The following is a 24,486-nucleotide window of genomic DNA, read 5'->3' as shown; positions in this document are numbered from 1 at the left end:
CAGGGTGGGAGGGAGGGAGATGCAAGAGGGAGGAGATATGGGGATATATGTATATGTATAACTGATTCACTTTGTTATAAAGCAGAAACTAACACACCATTGTAAAGCAATTATACTCCAATAAAGATGTTAAAAAATAATAATAATTTAAAGCCTTGCTATTAGCAGAGGGAAAGAAAACGTGAGACACATGATTTTACCATGACAATAAGACACAGCAGAGGTGATAAGCTAGAGGAAGTAATTTTCTGAAGCTATTCTTGATTTTTTAAAGATAAGGATCAATTTTTTTCTGTCAATTATTAAAATACATTAGAAATGTCCGTAACCTCCCGCTCTCACTACTAACTGCGATAGCAGTCAGTGGCAGTCCAATCTTGCCAGTGTTGGGGTCTGCTTTTCCCAGCTGTGAATAATCTCTTTCACTAGAAAAATTGGTCAGGAAATGGCTCTCCATTCAGGAGACAGGTGTATATGAGATGCAAATGTATATCCAAAATGTTCCCTTTCTTAATTTCCTTCCCTTGCCGCTAATTTTCTCCTAGCCTAAATAATTAACCTTCCTACATTGCTCAAATAAACTCCATCATCTAAATCAGCTCAACCTTGAAAAGAAGAAGAAGATGAGGTAACTGATCCTCCCATATATGTCCAACTTCTTTCCTTTGAGGAAGGCAATAGTCTCAAGGTGAAGGGCCTAGGTTTTGGTGCCAAACTCTATGAGTTTGACTTTACTCTGCTAAATTGACTCGGCAACTCTGGACAAATCACTTTCATCTCAATTTTCTTATTTGTATCAATTTCCTTATTTATAAAATGGGAACAACAGTAGTTCCTAACTGGGGTGGTTGTAAAGATTAAACATAACACACCTTGAATATGTAGACTGAAAAAAAGTACACAACTGGGCTTCCCTGGTGGCGCAGTGGTTGAGAGTCCGCCTGCCGATGCAGGGGACACGGGTTCGCGCCCCGGTCTGGGAAGATCCCGCATGCCGCGGAACGGCTGGGCCCGTGAGCCATGGCCGCTGGGCCTCCGCGTCCGGAGCCTGTGCTCTGCAATGGGAGAGGCCACAACAGTGAGAGGCCCGCGTACCGCAAAAAAAGTACACAACCTAAAAGTTCAGAGTTATGGTTTATTTGGCGGACAAAACTAAGGACTTAAGCCTGGGACACAGCATCTCAGATAACTCTGCAAGACTGTTCCAAAGAGGTGAGGTGGAGAGCCAGGATATAGAGGAGTTTCTGCAACAAAGACCAGGTAATCAGAACATCAGATTACTGTTACTTAAGAAAATCAGAGATCTCAAGTTAAGGAATTTAGCGCTTTTCTGTGTATGGGAAGACGCAGGAGTCTGGGCTCACTGAAATCATTCCTTTGATATGCACTATCTGGGGTGCGTATCCTGTGTTTTCTCATTCTGAGTTTCCTCAGGGTGCAAGGTGGGCGGGGATGGGGGGGAGCGGGTGCTACATAGTCTGATGATTTGGTGGCAGGCATTACGTTTCTATCCTAAATTCCCTCAGGGCTCACCATCCGGGTGGCTGTAATGTGATGGCTTGAGGGCGGCAGCATCCTAGTACCCCAAGCAAAGTAAGCACTCAGTAAAGTCCATGATTACTATCACAGGCTTTTCCATCTCTAGACAGATTCAAGCAGACCACGCGAGGACAGTTTTAATTAATTAATGTATTTATTTATTTTTGGCTGTGTTGGGTCTTTGTTTCTGTGCGAGGGCTTTCTCTAGTTGCGGCAAGCGGGGGCCACTCTTCATCGTGGTGCGTGGGCCTCTCACTATTGTGGCCTTTCTTGTTGGGAGCACAGGCTCCAGACGCGCAGGCTCAGTAGTTGTGGCTCACGGGCCTACTTGCTCCGTGGCATGTGGGATCTTCCCAGACCAAGGCTCGAACCCGTGTCCCCTGCATTGGCAGGCAGATTCTCAACCACTGTGCCACCAGGGAAGCCCTAGAGAAAAGAAATTTTAAAATGAAGAATTAAAAAAAGAAAAAGAGAAATGCTTAAAAAAGAAAAGGCTAATGAATAAGCAAGAAATTCACTTCATGCTCAGCTGATCTCCATAATAATGCTAGTGTTCGGGGACAGAAATAACCTCATATTACAGGCTTTCTGGAATTCAGGGAGGGAGTTGCACTATAAATTACTATGTACTCTGGGGATTGAGTTAGACCCACAGTGTAACTCTATCTCTGCCCTTACCCATCGAAGGTCCAGCTTAAACCCTTTCCCATCCACTCAAAGGAGAAAATTGGCTTTGTGGTTAAGAGAAAAGAGGCCAGAGTAGGGAAAACCCGCGTGGGAGTACTGGAACAACCGCTTATTAGCTAGGTGGTAATAGATGACACAACCTTGCTAGCCTCAGTGTCCTTATCTGAGAAATGGAGGCAACCACCCCTGAGTAGTATCTATCTCAGAGGGCTGTGCAAGCAGTCAATGTGAAGATGCACAGTGGGGAGAAAGGTCTCCCATCTTAAGTACCAGGAGGCAGAGCCCAATCCAACTGTTCATTTTATAGGTAAGAAAACTAAGATCTAGAGAAGTTAAAATCTAGCCCAAGGTTAATATAGTTAGTTTCAAAGCCTGGACTAGAACCTAAATCCTGATTCCTAATTCTGTATTTTTGCACTAAATGTGCTTCTGCCTCCATGGAGCTTTGCAAACATTCTCCCACGTTGATTTTGCCCTTTTCTGAACATTTTCAGAAAGTACGATTTTCAACTAGTACCATCAGTATAGCACTTGGATACTCTCAAATGATAAATTTGTTCCCTCAACTACATTATAAGTTCCTTGAAGTTATAAAAGAGGTTTCAAGTGTCTTCTGTCTATCCACAAGTGTCTATTCAAATGCCGGGCACATAATATTATTAAGTGATTGATAGAGTGGTTTTTCTAGGAAGAGGTTTTACTCAGAATTAAATGTTGCCGTGAGGAAGATGCCTACCAGCTGTGCAGGTCTGCAGAAGATTAGATCAGAGGAAATGGGTTTTGAACATGCCCAAAGAGACCTATAAAAAAATCAACTGCACGGGGCTTCCCTGGCGGCGCAGTGGTTGAGAGTCCGCCTGCCGATGCAGGGGACACGGGTTCGTGCCCCGGTCCGGGAAGATCCCACATGCCGCGGAGAGGCTGGGCCCGTGAGCCATGGCCGCTGGGCCCGCGCGTCCGGAGCCTGTGCTCCGCAGCGGGAGAGGCCACAGCAGTGAGAGGCCCGCGTACCGCAAAAAAAACACAAAACATCAACTGCAAGGGAATTTAAACACAGAAATAATGGAACAAAGAAGGCAGATGTCTCTCTCCTCGTGTAAATTTTTTTAAATAAACAGTTTTTAGATAAAAATGCATTGACATAGGCCATTGGTTCCTAACCTGTAGTCGGTAAACCCCAACTGTTGCAGAGTTACTGCAAAGGATCTCCAAATTGATTTGTACATTAAACATTACAGAATGAATAAATAATGTCTTGCACCTATATACAATACTCCTTTTTCTCAAAATGCATGTGCAGTCTATTTTGATTTAATAAAATACAAATTCTTTAAACACATTGCGGATTTGGTTGTAATTTTTGTCCACTACATATTTTTAGTTCAATCAATAAAGTAGTGGCTAACATTTATTGAGCATTTACAGTGTGGCAAGCACAGTGCTAACTATGTTATCAATATTATTTTGTTTATCTCTTATTAGCACCCAGAAGGTAGGTATAATTGTTACCCCCATTTTACACATAAGAAACTGAGATTTGTAGAATTTAGTTAACTCACCCTTCGGTTTTACTGGCACGAGATTATGGAGCCAGAATCTGACTCCAAAGTTTGTGGTATTGCCCATTGTTAGGCTACTTCCTAATTGACAGGTATAAAACACTTAACCTATTTACATTCATGTATATGTGTGTAGGAAGTGGGTGTTTATCCACGAAATTTGATATTTAAAAAATTCTCATATCTGCAAGGGTTAGTAACAGCACAAACTGGAGGTTACAAGTGGCTCTGGAATAATTAGCTCCCTGACTTTTGACAAGCCAGGTGCTCAGAACTAAGGAATTCAACTGATTGATTTCTAAAAATAGCTCCAAGACAGAAATTCTATCATTCTATAATTCAGATCAGCATTTCCCAAGATAGATTCTGCAGAATTCTGGCCATAAAGAACGTTCCACAGAGGAAGGTTTCCGTGGTCAAACAAGTCTGAAAAACACCATAAATGAAGAGAACCACCATACACAAAAGAGAATATCCTCTTTTGGAAATTCATAATTACATTTTCACGTACTAAAAGCTCTGAGAAGTCCTGCAGAGCACTAGAGTACACAAAATTAAACATGTTCTCTGCTTGTAAGACTTCTCAACAAGGAAACCTTTTTCATTATGTGTAACCCAGAGTAACCTAAAAATATCTGGGCATCAAACGTCTTCTGCGCAAAACTATTTTCATGGAACTGGTTCCACAGAACATTTGTAGATTATAACCCAACTTTGGCGGTCAAAACATTTCTCAATTAATGTGGTAGGCTACGAAAAGTGACTTTTGAGAGTCTTCCAAACACTGTCATTCTATAGTGGTATTGGCTTTCAGAAAGCTCTTTAGCCTAAAGGTATGTTTATCGAAGGCCTATACAGACTTACTGTTTTTGTTTCTCTTCAAGCACGGAATAAAAATTTTATAACAGTGACACTCTGAAGGTTCTGTCCTTCTGTTTTTCAAAATCTGTTCTAAACTAACGCTTCTCAAACTTTACCATCATCAGAATCACCTGGAAGTCTTATTAAACTAAGGATTGCTGAGCCTACCGTAGGCTTTCTCATTCAGTAGATCTGGAATGAGGCCTGAGAATTTACCTGACATGCTGCTGGTATGGAGACTATACCACTCATCTAAATCTCTTGTGTTAGATTTAGATCATGAAGTAGAACATGGAAGGCGTTTTGGTCTCTGCGTCTATCAGCAAGGGCTGTTCTCATTCGTTTTCTGTAAATTTGATCCTTAGATATTCAGCCAAATACCTATGGTGTTTTCTTTGTGCTTTGAATTTTTTGCTTACAAAAGTGTCAAAGCTTCAGGTATCAAAGATAAAGAAAGGAGTTAGGAGAACAGAGAATGTCTTTGGCCAAGCTTTAATAAAAGAAGAAATTCGGAAAATATTTCATATTTATCTATTTAAGACCTAAATCTCTTATTTCTCATTTAATCATATGGATTAACTTTTAGCAGAGTGAACTTATTCTTGTCCCCTTGGAGGAGTGATTAAGTAATACTTTGTAAATACAAATTATACAGCACTGACACTTTGGCTGGTGCTCCATTCACTGTAACCCACAGACCTTTTATTTAGACTTTTAATTTCTACAATAGAAATTTCTATGATGCTGAAGAAGCTATAGAGTCAAGGAACCCTTTAAAATAATAGTGATTAAACTGTTCTCCATAGTGGCTGTATCAATTTACATTCCTACCAACAGTGCAAGAGGGTTCCCTTTTCTCCACACCCTCTCCAGCATTTGTTGTTTGTAGATTTTCTGATGATGCCCATTCTAACTGGTATGGGGTGATACCTCATTGTAGTTTTGATTTGCATTTCTCTAATAATTAGTGATGTTGAGCAGCTTTCCATGTGCTTCTTGGCCATCTGTATGTCTTCTTTAGAGGAATGTCTATTTAGGTCTTCTGCCCATTTTTTGATTGGGTTGTTCATTTTTTAAATATTGAGCTGCATGAGCTGTTTATATATTTTGGAAATTAATCCTTTGTCTGTTGATTCGTTTGAAAATATTTTCTCCCATTCTGAGGGTTGTCTTTTGTCTTGTTTATAGTTTCCTTGGCTGTGCGAAAGCTTTTAAGTTTCATTAGGTTCCATTTTTGTTTTTATTTCCATTACTCTAGGAGGTGGGTCAAAAAAGATCTTGCTGTGATTTATGTTAGAGTGTTCTTCCTATGTTTTCCTCTAAGAGTTTTATAGTGTCTGGCCTTACTTTGAGGTCTTTAATCCATTTTGAGTTTATTTTTATGTATGGTGTTAGGGAGTGTTCTAATTTCATTCTTTTACATGTAGCTGTCCAGTTTTCCCAGCACCACTTATTAAAGAGACTGTCTTTTCTCCACTGTATATCCTTGCCTCCTTTGTCATAGATTAGTTGACCATAGGTGCGTGGGTTTATCTCTGGGCTTTCTATCCTGTTCCATTGATCTGTGTTTCTGTTTTTGTGCCAGTACCGTATTGTATGGAGGTTCCTTAAAAAACTAAAAATAGAATTACCATATGACCCAGCAATCCCACTACTGGGCATATACCCAGAGAAAACAATAATTCAAAAAGACACGTGCACCCCAATGTTCATTGCAGCCCTATTTACAATAGCCATGTCATGGAAGCAACCTAAATGTCCATCAACAGACGAATGGATAAAGAAGATGTGGTACATATATATACAATGGAATATTACTCATCCACAAAAAGGAATGAAATTGGGTCATTTGTAGAGATGTGGATGGACTTAGAGACTGTCATACAGAGTGAAGTAAGTCAGAAAGAGAAAAATCGGGCTTCCCTGGTGGCGCAGTGGTTGAGAGCCCGCCTGCCGATGGATGCAGGGGATGCGGGTTCATGCCCTGGTCCGGGAGGATCCCGCATACCGCGGAGCGGCTGGGCCCGTGGGCCACGGCCGCTGAGCCTGCGCGTCCGGAGCTTGTGCTCTGCAACGGGAGAGGCCACAACAGTGAGAGGTCCACGTACCGCTAAAAAAAAAAAAAAAAAAGTAAAAAAGAAAGAGAAAAAGAAATATCGTATATTAACGCATGTATGTGGAGTCTAGAAAAATGGTACAGATGAACCGGTTTGCAAGGCAGAAATGGAGACACAGATGTGGAGAACAAACGTATGGACACCAAGGCAGGAAAGCGGGGTGGGAGGGTGGGATGAACTGGGAGTTTGGGATTGACATATATACACTAATATGTATAAAATAGATAATTAATAAGAACTTGCTGTGTAAAAAATAAATGAATTAAATTAAATTTAAAAATTAAAATAATAGTGATTATAAATGTAGCTACAGAATCACAAAATTGGCGCTGCCTGGTATAATAAATGTGTTCCTGGGAAACTGCAAGTCATATTACCATCAGTTGGATCCTATTTATATATTTACATATTCTAAGTTTGAATATGCCCAACTGACAGTTTCTTAACCCTTTACTTTGAAGTCCTGCTTTTTATTTGCTCTTCAGCCCTACTGACCTGTCAAGGAAGAAAGGACAGAAACTAATCTTTACTGAGCATCTTCTAAGGGCTCCATCATTTCATCTACAACAAATCTGTGATGAGGGATTGATCCCTAGAAAAGCTAAGGCCAAGAGGTTCCCATCACATTGATAAGTGGCAGCATTAGGACATAAGCAGCCGTGACCAGTCCAGAGTCCACTCTTCTTTCACCCCACTTCACCAACCACTCTGCTTCAAGTCCTTAGTGATTCTCGGATGGAACAGGAGAGCTCCCTCTTTAAAGGACAGCTATAGGGGAGAATTATTTGGTGTAGGGATGAATTACCCATAATTTATAAGCTTTAACATTATCATTTTCACACATGTGTCACCTTAGAGGTGAAAATATCTGGTACTGAAACTAAGTGAGAGGCAGGGTGGGTGCTAACTAATGGATAAAATTAAATCAAAACATTTTACTCAGAAGGATGCAAAATGTTACACCTTTACAGACTGTTGTTTAATAAGCCCAGCAAACAACCCAAGGGTGTAACAAAAAATAAAAGGTACAATTTAAAGGTCCGCCATGAGCACTTTCACATTAATCTCAGCCTTAAGAAGGCACAGGCAGCGTTAGTCTATCTACTCTACCTGTCGTGAAAACACCAACAACAAAAACTCGCTAGCACTGCCTTGGTTATATAAAGCAGTTCATGGCAGGGTTCTTGGTAAAAGGGAAAACATCCCTTCTACGCGGGCTCTGAAACCCTGTGCAAACAAATTTCTCCCAAGTAAGCTGAGCTCTGCCCACGGAGCATTCTTTAGGGCTTAGTATATGTGTAAGCTGAGTTCCCCGCTATTATCCACACTATGTCAGGAAGGCTTTTTATGAATGTGTGACCTTAGGTTTTAAAAGGAGACCACAGAAGTTGACAATGACCTAAACTAACCGTTAATGTCAGCCTTTCAGCTCAGAGAATATTACTGATGAATCCAGGCTACACAGGGCTGCTCCACAGCTTTGAAACCACGCAAGAAATTGCCAGTTTTAATGGTTACTGGGGTGTGAGAGACACGCCATTGGCTGTTCATGACACCTCTGGGAAAGTGTTTGTTAGAAATAAACAATGTTTGTGAATAGAGCTCTGGGATCTGCTGGTTTTCACTGGTTAATTCTCCAGACTCCTTTGGTAACCTTATGTCAACAGAAATCCAGCTTCTTCTGAGCAGACTTAAACACTACTGTTCTGCACAGAATGATACCAACTCCCTGCTCATTCAGAGTATCAGAATTTCTAGATCAGAAACACAGACCAACATTTACAACATTTACATTAGCAAGAGTCAAATGAAGTTCCTACTTTCCTTCCTTCCTTAATGTAACATTACTGACCACCTACTCCTGTGAGAGACACTAGTGACAAAGATGATAAGATGTGGTCTATTCCCTCGAGGGGCTCAACCTAATTCACAAAATAAACATGAAATATACATGACACTATAATAGGACAGATGTTATAGTAGAAGACAGAATATCATGGGAGACAAGAAGGTAGCAGCCTACTGCATCACGCTTCACAGAGGTGACATTTCAGTTGGGTATTAATTGATGACAAGGTATTTGCCTGGTGGAGGAAGAGGTGATACTTTGAAAGAACTCTTTAGGCGAGAAAAGATCATATGCAAAGACTTGGCAGTGAGATAGGGCATGGTATGCCAGGGAATGGTGAGGAGTTCTGTGTAGTTGCCACAAAAAGTTTGAGGGAATGATGGAAGAAACAGCAGAAACTCTAGGTCTTCTTAGCTAGGGCAAGGGTTTGGGGTGGACATGGGAAATTGAAGGCAGTGAAATTGAAGGGCTGCTGAGGCACAGATTCACTGGGATGAGGGAAGGTGGGATGGTCATCCCAAGGGGATGACTGGTCCTACCAAGTATCCAACCCAATCCAAATACATCTGGACAAGTCTTCGCTAAAGGAAGGTCCATACTTAGTGATGCATCATACCATTTCAAGCCATTTCAAGCCACCATTTCTGGAGAAAGAGTCACTGTTACTGTTTCGTATAGACCAAAAAAGAGAGAAAGCCCTCTCTCCTTTCCTGTCAAAGGGGGACTATATTAAGCCCTACAGAGACTAGCCATCTTTTTTCCCCAAAATATCACCTCTCCAGTGCATCTTCCACACTGCTGCCGGAGTCATCTTCCTAAAACACAGCTTTTAAAACCTGGCTTCTCAGTGGCTCTAGAGTCTGAAGCTCAAATTCTTTAGCAGTCTTAGCTTTTCCTCATACAACATACCTTTCTACACTTCTGTGTTTTTGCTCATGTAGGAATGACATGTCTCTCTCCCCTACTCTTAATCTGTCAAAATTCTACTTGTCTGAAGTCCAGCACAATGGCCTCAATGAAACCTCTCTTACTTCTTCTCGTCATGATTATTCCTTCCTCTTTGACCCATATTTTCTTGCTAGTTCCAACCAAGCACCTATTTACTCTACCCTGTAACTTTTAGGTAGTCTCTGGGAAGTTTTTATTAGAGTAGACCTCTTGACTAGGGAGGAGGGAAAGAAGGGAGGGAAGAAGGTTGGTTTCTGAGTAGACAGAGTAACTAACTCCTAGACAAGAATCTGGTAGAGGCAGTTTGAGTAGTAAATAAGTGAGACACAGGTGCCAAAGTGGCAGACTGTATTTTCTCAAGATGGCTGCAACAATATTTCTCCAGCTGTTCTACAAAGTGGCCTCTTATCAAGAAATGGATCCTATTTCTCTCCTCTTGAATCTGAGATGGCCTTAGGACTCACCTGTAACCAATAGAATGCTGCAGAGGTAATGCTGCATGACTTCTGAGGTGAAGGCAGAAAAGTCCCTGCAGCCTCCCCCTGGTTCTCCTGGGTTGATTGCTCAGCCTCCATGTAAGACGTCTGCCCCCTCGGAGACTGCGGTGCTGGAGACACCATGTGTAGGTGCTCCAGTACACAGTTTCAGCTGAGCTCACACTTCCACATCCCCACCAAGATGCCAGACACATGAGGAAAATCATCTTAGACCCATTTGACCAGCCATCCTCCAACGGAGTACCACTGAGTGACCTGGCCATCTCAGGAGGTACAGAAGAATCTTTTTTTCTCAGAAGAAGCTGAGTCTTGGCTAAATTCCTGACTCACAGAATCCATGGGATACAAGTTAATGGGTACTGTTCTGTTTTAGGTTACTGTCTTCTGGAGTCGTTTGGTATATAGCAGTAAATACCAGAAAAGCCAGGGAATGAATGAATCCTGACCCTGCCTTTTATTCCGAAAGCGAATCAGTCTTCTCAAATAGTTGTCATTATGGGCCAACAAAAACTTCTGGGATCTCCTGAAAACATTTAGGGTGCTTAGTGAGAACCAGTGAGTGACTTGGGTCCTTAACTGTGAATGTGAGGCCAGAGGCCATTGGGAACCCAGGGGCTACCCTCAAAGGGCATTGTTGCTGATCTGACCAGTAGAAGGTGTCCCATCGTAGGCCCGTGGAAGCTCACTGCAGTTTGTAGAAGCACAAATCAGAGGTCAGAGGAAGGAAAAGATTCTTCGTGCCCAGCAGATGGTAGAGACCAGAGGCTCGATAAATAGCCATTGTGTGAATTGACTGAATTCAGAAACTGGAAGCAATATTGGTGATACAGCTTACTGAGAGGCAACGGGCAATTGAGGCAATACGGGTCACCATATGAGTTATGACTGGATGTGTGATGCAGATCTGTACTCTCCTTCTTCTGAGCATTTTAGTCAGAGTGCTCGCAGGTTGGAGAGTTGTGACCAGTCTGCTGGACTCTCTGTGGAGGGACTTTCTAAGGATTCTGGCCAGGAGTTGAATGTCTTGCCCTCATAAGTTAACCTGGGCCTCTGCCTACCATGAGCATCTTCACTTGAAGGTTCTACTTGTTGCTCACACAGTATTTGCCTTTCTCTTCTCACCATTCTGTGGAACTCATTAGATAAGTGCTTGCACCCACAGATTAGATCCTCTAATCATTTTCAACCATTATTCTAAGCCCCAAATGAAATGTTCCTCTTTTCTGAGCTCACAATAGCCTCTTTTTCCTCAGGACCATATTTAAGATCTCCCATACTAATTTAAACCTATTAATGCCTGAAGGAGAGACTGACTCAAGACCAATGTACAGGCCTTCAGAGTTATCCTGAAAAGGAAATTATGACATTTCTGATCTCCAAAGCAGCTTTCTTTTACTGGGAGGAGAGATCAGAATCATGTCCTATATTTTCAGAAGGTCTTTTATATTTTTATTCAATGAATATTTTTGATGCCATAATCCTGACTGAGAATGTGCTTTAAGCTAGATTTTTAAAAGAGTTAAGATTTTGTTGTGCTTTTCAAATGGCTAAAAATTTTATCAAATATCTCATTTTCATTAAATTGATAACAAACTGCATAATTTTTACAATTATAACTGCATATTTCCCTCATATAAATCTTAGGATTCCCAGTCTCCTGGAGAAATCTCAACTTTGCCTCTATTTTTAGAATAAAGTTGGAGATTTGTTAACTATACTGCAAAGAAACGGTTAAACAAAATGGCCGTTTACTCACGGATTCAGGCTAATAAAGCCTTGAGTCAAAACACATGGAGAAATTGACTTGAGGGCTAGACAGAATCAATTATTTGTTTCCCGGTCAGTTTTGGTTTGGGGAGCCGAATGAAGAGTGATACCTCAGCAAGGGGTGGGATTAATGCACTGTCAGTCATCATTAATCACTGCAGTACCCCAAATCGCCTGTCTTCAGTCAGGACACCTTTGTTTCACACGCGTTTCTCCATGTTCTTGACTAATAGTATACGTACTAATTAGTCTACTAATGCATGTTCATTAACACATACATTATCATCTAAATACTTAAGAGGGACTGCTAAATCACTTTTCAAATGTGGTATTATGTTCAATTATGCAGTCATTTGAAGCTAAATTTTAAAAAACAAGCAGTGCCTTTTTCAGTGGTTTATATGCCTCCTTGTACGCTAAGTTCCCTGAGGGCAAGATCTGGATGATTCATCATTGTAGCTTTTTGGTGCCTGGCACGGTGCCTCGCACACTGCGTGAAGTAAATAGTTTTGGAATGAATGAAGTGAAGCCTCTTTGAAGAGGAAGGGGTGGATTCCACGTGAATGCGTAGACTAGTTCTCTGACAACCATGTGATTTAAAAGGAACACCCCGTATAGTCCTGCATAGTTTGCAAGCACTTCCGTACATTTATCGTCTCTAAGCAAGTGTCAGTAAGCTTAGTTTACTGCAGAGGAAATTGATTTATAGAGAGATTATGGAATTCACCTCAGATTTTCTGATTCTCTAGTTCATGGAATTGAAAAACAAAGCCACACACACAAACAGAATAATCTCCCAAATTCATTCAAGAGGCCCATGTTTTTAATGTCTTAATCTACCTACCTCATTATCATCAAAGCTCTATCTACAATGGGAGAACATTGGACATCATATCTAAACTATCACTTCCTTCAACTGCAGCTAGATATGCCCGTACCCCATCCCCACAGAACACACAGAGTGGCTGATGGGATCTGATGTGGCTGATCCCGCTGGCCCAATTAAAATCTGGTGCTTAGCTTTGCAAACACTTAATCATCAGGTACGATGTCAGGAGACAATGAAAAATCAACTCTAGCTTGTAAAACCTAAAGACCTGCTCCGAAAGAAAGCTGAAATTAAGTATTCTTGCCCAGAAATGTTTGCGTTCCTTGCAACATTAGGAATATGGCAATAAGGTAAAATTCTCCATAATGTTACTTATTTTGACATGCTTTTAAGCATCATATAAATACACTTATCATCAAAATGATGTAAAGGCAGTCAGCACCCAGGGCAGAAGAATGCGCTCACCATCCTCCCACCGCTGGCGGTTCTGCCAGCGGGGTGTGAGTGGCAGCTGGAGCAGAGGGCAGAGCGGGCTGGGGAAAGTTGCCTCCCCCTTCTGTGAATCAAAGCCAAAAAAGGTTCCTCATTGCTGCTGGGTCTTTGATCTCTTGCTTCCTATTTTTAGAACTCTTCTGTCCAATATCCTCTGCCCCATTGCCATGACCTTTCATGACACACTTCTCTTGGTGGTTATTTTGGGATCCTATTCCTTTCCCAAAGTATTACTACAGCTAGAATTAATGTATGAGGTAGATCAGCACAAGTCTTTGCTTGAAAAAGGACCCAAAGGACATGTTCCCACATGAGGGTGAGGGAGCTGGTGTACAGAGAACAAATTCATCATCCATATTTTTAGTCATCAAAGCATTCTAGAAGGACCAAGGACTTAACGTAGCAGATACCACAACCTCACAAGACAGCGTTATCTAGGTGCACAATCTGGGCATGTGGATTTTGGAATTGTGTCCAGCACAGCTAAAGGGGTATAAATGTGTGTGTTGTTTAAGGGGTAGAGAAAGGAGAGACAACCATAAAAAGGACATAGGATTGATCATTTCAGTTTTCTTTTCCAGACTTTATCTCTCCCTAAATCTACAAACCGTATTAAAGAGTCAGTGCCTACAATGAGGGAAGGGCAGAGAGATCAAGCATGCTTTGACTGCTCAGTTTCCCTTAGAAAAGTATTTCTACACAGAATTTTTCAAAGGAGAACAAAAGTCCCCTTGCCAAAAATAAGAAGGGCACATAGATCCAGGGAAAAAATTCCTTGTGGGTGAAGACAGGGACATCTTTTATGTTCATCACTATACCTTCTGTGTCAAGTATAGTGTTAAATAGATAGCTCTACTAATGAGATAATTTGATGTAACGATAACAGCTAACCTTCATTGAACACCTAGTATACGGCTTTGTGACAAGCACTGTTCTACAAGATCTGCATAAAGTAAACCATTGAATGCTTACAACGAACCTGTGAGATATGTGCTTGTATTGTTCCCATTTGAGAGATGAGGATACTGAAGCGTTGAGAGTCTAGGTATTTCATCCCAGGTCAAAGAGCTCTTAAGTGAGAGAGCCAGAATTCAACATCAAGCACTTTGGGATCTAGAGTTTACGATTGCAGGGTAAAGAAATGGGTTTTGTGCCTCTGCTACAACCATGAGGAATTGGAAGAAACAGCTAAACCTAGCATTATGGCTTGAATTGTATCCTCTCAAAATTCATATGTTGAAGTCCTAACCCTAGTACCTCATAATGTGACTATATTTAGAAATAGGGTCTTTAAAGAGGTAATTAAGTTAAAATGAGATCATTATGGTATAGTCCAATTAAGGGTAATCCAATATGTCTGGTGTCTTTATAAGAAGAAATGGATACAGACATGTACATGTATATATGAAGACACAAGGATCACCATCTGAAAGCCAAGGAAAGATGCCTCAGAAGAAACCAACCCTGCTAGCACATTGATCTTGGAATTCTAGCCTCCATAACTGTAAGAAAATAAGTTGCTGTTGTTTAAGCCACCTAATCTGTGATCTTTTATCATGCCAGTCCTATCAAACTAATACGTTCAGTGTTAAAGTGTAAAATGGAAACCAAGGAAAATGCATTTGGTCCAAACGAGTCAAAATAAATACAACAATTCAAGGCAGAAAGTTGCTTCCCTTCCATGGACATGGGTTGACCAGTTATGCAACTGTTGCAAGTTCCCAATTAGGTGGGAGGTGCTGTCAGAACATTCCTTTCGACGTCCCAGACAGCTTCACTCTCAGAGGATCCTTAATGAATACAAAGGCTGAAAAATGTGACTCCGCTTAGACTGCGTGGAGGGTATATGATTTCTATATCTGTAGATTTTCTTGTCCCCAGGTATTTCCACGTTCTGAGTAAAGCCCTTTCTTTACTATACACTCATTTATCAGTTACCTCATATTGTAAAGTAGTTTTTAGTATAAAAGTTATACTAAAAGAAAATAAGGAGAGGGACTTCTCTCGTGGTCCAGTGGGTAAGACTCCACCCTCCCAATGCAGAGGGCTGGGGTTCGATCCCTGGTCGGGGAACTAGATCCTGCCTGCATGCCACAACTAACAGTCAGAATGCCGCAACAAAGATCCCACGTGCTGCAACTAAGACCCAGCACAGCCAAAATAAATAATTGATTAATTAATTAATTAATATTTAAAAAGTAAATACGGAGAATATAAAAATCACCTGTAATCCCATTATCCACAGATAAATGCTATTAACAAAGAATGAATATATATATGATCTTTATATAAAAGTGATATCTTGATGTGTATAGAATTTTTTGTCCTGCTTTCAATTAACATTGTTTTGAGAGTTTTCCCCCAAGTTATTAGTTTTCATAAAACATGATTCTAATGGCTTCATCATATTCCTTCCAAGAGATTATGCTATAATTTATTAAATATAAACTCAATACTGGCAAGGATATTGTGAAGCAGGCACTCTCCTAAACTCTTGGTAGAAGTAGAAAATGTTATGACCTTCTGGAAGGCAGTTTGACATTACAGATCAATATCATTAAAAGAATTCATACCCACTGCTCCAGTAATGAAAGGCAAAAGAAAAGTGTAAACCACCTACTCAGTGAAGCCATCCTAGACCATCTTCTTTAAACTGCATTCCTGACATTCGATGTTGACTAGTAGAGAGACCTCAGTGACATCAAAAGGTCATTCAATAGAGACACCAGCAGTCACATCTTAGTAGTAAGCCTGAACTATCTCTTGAGTAAAGGATTCTCTAGACCTGCCCTAGGAAAGTATAAGGCTTTGAATGGGTCAAGCTGATCTGCATGTAACTTAAAGACTTGCCAAAACAAAGCCCCACACTATTTAAAGAAAGAAAAAAAAATCCAGAAACTCAACAACATAATATTTATAACAGCTTCCAAGTAAAAAATTACTAGACATGTCAAGCAGCAGGAAAATGTGATCCAGAATCAGGAGAAAAAGTAATCAATATAAACAAACCTAGAAATTACAGGGATACTGAGACTAGAAGATAACATTAAAACAGCTATTATAATTATGTACAAGTATTTAAAGTAAAACGTAAACACAGTGAGACGAGAAGTGGAAGATATTTTAGAAAGAATCAAATAGTTTATTTTTGGACCACAGTGAAATCAAACTAGAAATAAATAACAGAATGATACCTGGAAAATATCCAAATATTTGGATCCTAAATAACACACTAAATAACCAGGAGTCAAAATGAAATAAAAAAGGAAATTAGAAAATCCTTTGAGGGACTTCCCTAGTGGTCCAGTGGTTAAGGCTCCACATTCCCAGTGCAGGGGGCCCGGGTTCAATCCCTGGTCTGGGAACTAGATCCCACATGCATGCTGCAACTAAGAGTCTGCTGGCCACAGTGAAGATCCTGTGTGCCCCAACTAAGACCCGGCGCAGACAAAATAAATAAATAAATAATAAATAAATATTAAAAAAAAGAAAGTCCTTTGCAATGAATGAAAATAAAAGCATATATATCAAAATTTGTGGGAGGCAGTTGGAGCATCTATAGGGAAATCTACAAAAGCAGAAACTAACACACCACTGTAAAGCAATTATACTCCAATAAAGATGTAAAAAAAAATAAAATAAATGCTTATAATAGAAAGAAAAAAGACCTTAAATCAATGTTCTAGGCTTCCATATTAAGAAACTTGACAAATAAGAGAAAATTGAACCCAAAGTAAACAAAAGAAAAGAAATAACACCGGATGGCACACCACAAACAATGGGGGAATCAAATTAAACAATACTCTAAAATGCTACCAAATGTAATGGGATCCTAGGACACAGTCCTCTTGCCCAATAAGTTCTCCTTTCCTGTCTACTTCCAATGTGGTCCCCTGCCTAGGAGAAAGGCTTCAAGTAACTGGGCTTACCTTTAAAACTATATAACAGAAATTCTGGGATTCACTATGCACCATTTCTGATGAGGCCAAGAATATAATTCACACATCCATTACTTATCATCAGAATGCCAGATGATGTAAGATACCTAAAAGGCCATAAATAGACATCAGGAAGCCTGGATTACTTACCAAAGGGAAGAGGAAAGGCCTTCAAAACAAAACTATCCAACCCCTTATTAAGGAGAGGTTATCAGAGGACCCTCCAGGCTCATGCTGATACTATGTCGTAAGCATAGTCGTTTAAACCAAGCAGAGAAAAACATAGCCTGTTCTTTCAAGCTTTGCAGAAGTACTGGAAGCTCCAGGAGCAACACCATCCAGTACAATGAGAAGACCTCACCCCTAGTATAGGGCCATGTTCAGACAGGGATCCAGAAGCAGTTTTGGTGCACTGCACCCTTGTGAAGGGACACAGTATTGCACACACACATTATTTACCCATGCTCTTACCACTCTAGACTATGCTGTCCTCAAAGTCAGGGACCACATCTTAGTCACCTTTATATCCCTAAACCCTAGCATGGTGCAATCATTTAATAAAAGTCCTTTAAAAGGCAAGCGGGAACCCCCCAGAAACCTAAAGGGGTTACAGATAACACCCAATGTGACAGCCTCGAGACTCAGAAAACAAGCCTCCAGACCCAGGTTGAAACCAAAGAACAGAGACTTATTACCTCTTTCCTGAGTTCAATTTGCTTTTTAAAACATTTAAAAAATGGATTTGTTTCCAGCCTTCAGTGAGCATTTGGGTGGGACTGGGTTTTACCTTAACTAGTCTGCCCATCCTTTTCCCACGGTGTTCTAGAAGAAAGCAGAGAGTGGTGACTCAAAACTTGGCACGATTCTTAGTTCCTATGTGCTGACACCAGTTTGAATTCCAAAAGAGAGACGCTTACAAAGGATCAAAACCTGGATGCCCTGGCCCTAGGACGTGGTTCACATTATAAACTTTCCAACATGATGCTAAATTAGCTGCACTTGGTTCCAGACGGTTAATGCGTAATAAGTGGAGAGGTGACTTCAAGTGGAAATTGTCTCAATTCTCACTTTATGTCACTTCAGAAGTCTTTCCTGAGCTTACCCCACACCCACCCTCATCCCCTACCTGCTTCCTTGGCCACAGTTTTTCAGATTGCAGACCCTTGAAAACAGTGTTTGCAGGATGGCCCAACTATGAAAGTAGCCCTTTCTGGCCACATCTCCTGGCCTGAGACTCAAGGACTTCTCTATTCAAAATAGCAGAGCAAGGACCTAGAAAGTGCAGAAAGCCCAGAGAAAAGAAAGGTGAATGGAGTCCGGGTGAGCCGTGCTAACAAGAAAAGATAATGAATCCACAAGAATGTCATAATTCACTATGTTCTTCTCATTCCATCCCCCCCAACCTTCCCTCCCCCAACACACAAGCACGCGCACTCACACACACTTCAGTGCATTTGTCCAATACCCTTTTCACATAGTCCTCTAACTTCCGAATTTCCACTCCCGTTATAAGTGTTTGCTCTTTTTCTGTATTCTTTTATTGTTACCACCTTGCCTTTATAGAGCCGCAGTATCACTTTAGTGCAGCCTTAGACTGCCATGGCACTTCCCTCTGTCTTTGAAACATAGAATCCTGAAACCATACCTCCTTCATTATTTCCAATTAAACTCCACATCCTGAGGAACGTGTCCTCTGTCCCTAGAAGGCAGAAATCATGTATATCTAAATCATTCTACATAGTGTCTAGCAAGGAAGCAAATGTAAGTGCAGGCTTAATATCACTATGCCTGCTCTCTGATTATAATGATGATGATAATGATCCCATTCACTTTAATTTACACCTCCTTTTAGAAGCCAGGCTCACCAGTGAGTGGCTCAAAAACTTCAACATCAATGGGTCTGAAAGTGCTAAGAATAGGTAAAAGGGCTGGCTCTATAAAGCAAGGTGGTAACAATAAAAGAAAATAGAAAAAGAGCAAACACTCATAAAGGGAGTGGAAACTCAGGCAGTCAGGATGGTGTAGCAGAAGTGTAGAAAGGACACAGGCTTTGGGTCGGGACACAGTCAGACAGGTCTGGATTGGAATCCTTATTTGGTCGCATTCTAACTGCTTGATCTTGGGCAAGTTGTTTAACTTCTCTGAACCCCGACTTCCTAAGCTTAGAAAGATGTTCAAAATGCTCGCCTTAGAGGATTTTCTTGAACATTAGGTGAGATAACCTCTAAGGCATTTGGCTCATGTCAGTTGCCCTGTAAATGTCAGTTCCCTTCCCTCCCACCTCAGAAAGAAGGATCCATAGTGATAATTTCCAACAGCACCCACGGGGATGGTCCTCTCTGTGATTAATGCATTTTCAGAGGCTCATCCTAAGTTTCTCACTTTTAGGTGTTGTCTGTTGTCTCATGAAGATGCCCATATTCTCTGCAATCACCAGCTTCAACGGGAACATACATGTTAGTGCCTGTGTATAACTGGGTCTGACCTCTCCCATCCATTAAAAAATACAAACTGAACAAGACCTCACATCTTTAAAGGAGGGACTCAAAGTTAGACGTCCCTTGTCTGTACTCCCAGAGCAATTTGGCTACACTGTACATAGAACATAGATCGCTATATTGTATCATGTGTTTAAGCATCTAGATCTCCCCTAGGCTACGAGAGCCACAATGGCAAAGTCTAGATATTATTTCTCTTTGCATTGCCACCTAGCATGAAGCCTGTCATTCATATCATATTTATAGGAGTGAACTGAACCATCATATCCTGGATCTGCAGTGCTTTGGTATATATACCACACTTTATAAGTCCCCCAGCAGCATTTCCCAGAGCCTCAGAAGGTTCAAGCATTGAACACATATTGTCTTTTTCCTTTAGGAATTGACTGTTTAGGTGATCAAAAGGAACAAACTTGCAGTTATAAAATAATATAAAATAAATAAATCCTGGGGATGTAATATACAGCATGGCTAATAATACTGTATTGTATATTTGAAAGGTGCTAAGAGAGTAGATCTCAAAAGTTCTACTCACCAAAAAAACAAAACAAAACAAAACAAAAACTGTAACTATGTGAGGTGATGGATGTGAACTAGACTTACTGTGGTGATCATTTGCCAATATATACATACATTGAATCATTATGTTGTACGCATAAAATGAATATAATGTTGTACGTCAATTATATCTCAATTTTTTAAAAAGTTAGAAACAAGTACCCAAAAAAAGAACTGACTGTTTAAAAATAGCTTTGTTTTTCTTTTGAAAGCTAAAACCTAATTAAAGGAGAGGGGATAAAAAAAAAACATCAGAGAAACGTCTGGGACTAGCCTCAAATTGCTCCATGCTTTTTATTTTTTGCCATAACCTTGGGCACCACACCCATGCCCACATCCAAGACTCAGGGACACCTTGCACAAGGTGCACAGAGGGAGTGCTTGGGGGGTGCCTGGAGGGCTCCATGCTGAGCAGCTGTGATATGAGGGTGACCATGGGCCATGGGCGGTAGCAGCACCATCTGCCTCAGGTAATAAAGTCAATGGTGATGACTAAGTTAGGCTAGAAGTATCTCTCAGTCTCTGAGTTCCTCCTCTGCTCTGACACATCTCTTTCTCTTCAGAGAAAACAGGAACAAGCTCAGGCAAGGGTCCCTGAGGAGGAAACCCTCTTTTATTATTTGACTCATTCATTACCAGAATCTCCTGAAGTAAGTGGGGTCCACAATGACCGAAAACACAGGTAAGCTCGCATTTAGAAAAATATTGAAGTGAGGAATCCACAATCAGTTTTTAAGGGGAAGTCAAGAAGTTGGGGGCAAGTGCTTAGACTTTAAGGTGGATTTCATGGAGGGCAAATACCATGTTCTTCCTCAAAAGAATGGTCTTTGGAGACAGACACTCTGCTCCACCTTAACATCTCATATATATATATGAACTGCTTAGCCTTTGGTAGGCAAAACCCAGGCTCCATAGACCTAGCGATCCCCATGGCTCCCAAACACTGAGACCAAGGGTCAGCTGGCACTAATCCTCAGGTGTGGTGTTTTGTATCTAGCTGATCTGTGGAGCACTTGAGTGCATGACCCTGAGTTGGGACAACCCCATTATCTTACAGATGAGGAAACCAAGGCAAAACCTCACATGGCTCAACACTGCTTGTAGGCAAACTTGCAATTCCGTGACAGGCAAGGCCATTTGGGTGCTTTATTAGATGACTGCTGGAGCCCCAGTGCAAGCCAGGATCCTGGCCTGGGTGGATCTTATAAATCACATCAGCTATATACCATTTATCAAATGATTTTTTAACTACAGTTCATCAAGTTTTTTCATCTAGTCTAAAGAATACAGAATATTCTCTAGAGAATAAGTCTAGCTCATTCTATGCTAATTGTAGTAAAAGTAAAGGTAACTGTGGTGCTTGCTGTGGAAATAATTATAATTTATTAAGTACTTACTATAGGCCAAGCCTCCTGCTGAGCGTTAAACATGTCTTATGTCTTCTTTCACATAATCAGCCCAACTGCCAGAATCCTCCTTTACACTTAATCCTCGGTCCCGCAAAATTTGGCATGAATAAATGCCTTCAGTCTCTCTGTAGGATCTATCTGTGTGCTCATGTACTGTGCCCAGATCAAATCCTTTCTAGATGCTGAATGTGGTATGTGTGGTTTTAAGTGGGCAGTTAAGAGACAGGTATCTCTGGAAATAAAATCCAGAAGAGGTGAAGGTTAATCCTTAATCCCTAAATCTGGAACCAACCCATTTGATAGTGACTTATAATTAATATATTTCATATTGCTCAAGCATGTCTAGAAGAGAGACTGCAGGGCAGAGTGGGAGAGGTGACTTCCAGTCCATTCCTTTGAAATGTTTCTGTGTTATCACAAAACAAGAAGTTCTGTAAGGTAAAGGGGCTAGAAATGCCTGGCTTCCTGTGGACAGATGCCAGGTGGAGGAAATAAACAGATATAGCTCCCGCTGGATACGAATGCCCTAAAAATATTGTTTCCTAGCATGCTGCCAAAGGAGCGCCTGCTGCTTACAACATAAAGTCAAGGGGAGAAGTAAGAGGGAGACTGAGTGGTGTTTGGGGAGTGTGGAAAGTAGAAAATAAGAAAAAGACACTGATTCCAATTTTGTTGATAAAGTATAAACTCTTACAACTGAGTCAAGTGACAGCCATGATTCTTAAACAAATGAGAATCTAGTCAAACTGACAATTAAATGGAGCCCACAGTGCTACTCCTTAACATTTCACAAGAGGCTGAGAGTTACAGAATGCCAGAGCAGGACAGGTTCTCAGAGACATTCAGTCTGGAGGTCACAACTGGCAGCTCCCTCACACTGTCTTCTTTGGTTTTCCCAGGATTAACTTTGATGGCATTTTAACATTGTTCTAATTAATTACCAACATTTTAAAAAGTAAAAGCCTTCACCTAAAGATCCAGATCTCTTTAAAAACTGAGAAAACAAGCAAACACTGGACCTACATTTTCACCTACCAACCACTTAGCCCCCACTGCACCTCCCCCCCTATAGAGTCCACACTCTCCCCATGGTTCCCCCAGGCTGAGGCCAGTGTCAGCTGGCAAAAGTCCTTGGAATGGCATTTTGTTTACCTGGCTGATCCCTGTGAGCGCTTCAGCGCTGTATCCCCTGAGCTGGGGCAACCCCATTATCTTGTAAATGAGGAAACCAAGGCAAAACCTCACACACACACGGCTCACCACTGGCTGTAGAGAGTCCCAACGCCACGGGCAAGGCATTTGCAGAAGATCCCAGCTGACCTCTCTTGCCAGTTCCCCAAAGGGATTCTATGGTCAAGCCTCACTAGCGGGTCCTCATTATGCATTGCATGGTCAAGGCTCTGTTCCCTCTGTCTCAAATATCTTTCCGTGTAGCAGACTCTTGCTCATCCTTACAGACTCAGATTAGTTCCATTTTCACTCCCCAGGGCCAAAAGTGTCCACACAGCACTTTGTACTCACTTCAGGAACAGACTGTAAAGTCCTTTTGGGAAGGTCAATGTTAAAGTCCTCTTTTTTATGTCACCAGTGCCTACCATGGTACCATGACATATCATGAGATCAGAATAAATCTGGAGTTCAAAGAGGATAAACAATTTGTCCTCAGATACATAGCTAATTATACTCATAACATATAGTTAGAAGAAACAAGTTAACAGTAGGTTGGGTCTATAAGGAACACTCAGACTGATAAACGATCAAGTAAGTGACACTGAAACCCACCTCAGTGACAAATGTAGTTCCTACCGGGCCAAGCCTTATTCCAGAAGTAGGGACTGCCTGATCAATGTGGCTTGTAAGGTATCAGAAGGACTCCAAAGGCCAAGGTATCTTCCCCACCCTCTGCCAAGGTGTCTAGAAGTCCACTATGTAAACTTATTTGCGTTAAGGCTTTTTCTGTTGAAATGCAACACTCCTTTCCCCCTCTTCCCCAACAGCCAGTACATTAGGCAATTCTTAGAGGTTCACACAGCTTCAGTTAACTTCTCAACTACTTTTCTATCTGACGCATTTATCCTGAAACATCTGGGTAAGCTGTGATAGAGTTAAATAAAGGTTAAGTTCCAGAAGAAGGGACAGGCCTGAACATCTAAAGTAAGAAATGGGGAGTAGGCACAGCGGTTAAGGGCAAGGCCTGCTGGGACCAAGATGCCTGGGTTCAGTTCTGCTACCTGCTAGGTGAGTGCCCTTTGGCTAGACATTTACCCTCTGTGCCTCCATTTCTCCATTTAGATAGAAAATGGTGTTAACCAGAGGATCTACCTCAATGGGGCACTGGAGAATGAAATAAGTCAATAAATAGCAGGCATTGAAAACTGTGCCTGACACAGAGTGAGCCCTATATAAGCGTTGGCTTCTGTTATTATCAGGAGAGGATGGTGTGAAATTTAGCCCTGAAAGGGACTGCTCCAGTTTTACTACGTGCTGTCTCCTTTCCCAGTTTATTGATGAAGGATACAAGGCCCAGAGAGGATGTGCAGTTTACTGAAGACTGCAGGCTAGTGGATGGCAGAGCTAGGGCTTCCTATCCAGGGGTTCTGCCCCCATGGAACTTACTGACCAGGAAGGGAGGAAGGGATGTGGGAGATCAAGAGAAACCAAGAGGGAGCTCCAGCCTCTCTCCCTTCTAGGGATAACGGGATCCAGGCCCTTGGGGACTTCTCCCCAAAGTCATTTCCACGTCCCCGCTCTCGGGTGGGCTTGATGTCTGAACGAACGCCACACTCCGACAACGCACACACAGCCCCGCACCTGGGCGTACCCTCCAAGTCTGCCACAGCGCGGCAACTCTCTGCTCCGTTGGGAGGACGAGTCAACAGCGGGGTGGACGGGAAAAGTGACACAATCGGGCCGGCGCCCTCCCCGCCAGCCACCCACG

At 41.5% G+C, this 24,486-nt stretch overlaps 1 long non-coding RNA gene across 3 annotated transcripts; it reads right to left on the bottom strand.

Moving 5' to 3' along the window:
* Positions 1–1,669: 1,669 nt before the first annotated feature.
* On the bottom strand, positions 1,670–24,486 carry LOC132514659 (uncharacterized). Of its 3 annotated transcripts, XR_009538891.1 has the most exons (4): positions 24,067–24,348; positions 23,331–23,482; positions 18,210–18,355; positions 1,670–1,965 (listed from the first exon to the last, which is right to left on the bottom strand). It is a non-coding gene; the product is annotated as an uncharacterized LOC132514659 (long non-coding RNA). The 3 variants fall into 3 exon arrangements; XR_009538892.1 differs by lacking the exon at positions 18,210–18,355; XR_009538890.1 differs by lacking the exons at positions 18,210–18,355; positions 23,331–23,482; positions 24,067–24,348 and adding an exon at positions 24,370–24,486.

The sequence above is a fragment of the Lagenorhynchus albirostris genome, chromosome 2 (genome assembly GCF_949774975.1).
Source record: "Lagenorhynchus albirostris chromosome 2, mLagAlb1.1, whole genome shotgun sequence".
In the NCBI taxonomy this organism is placed as follows: domain Eukaryota; kingdom Metazoa; phylum Chordata; class Mammalia; order Artiodactyla; family Delphinidae; genus Lagenorhynchus; species Lagenorhynchus albirostris.
Note: the sequence above shows the minus strand (reverse complement) of the source record. Positions and strands in the feature narration are given on the sequence as shown.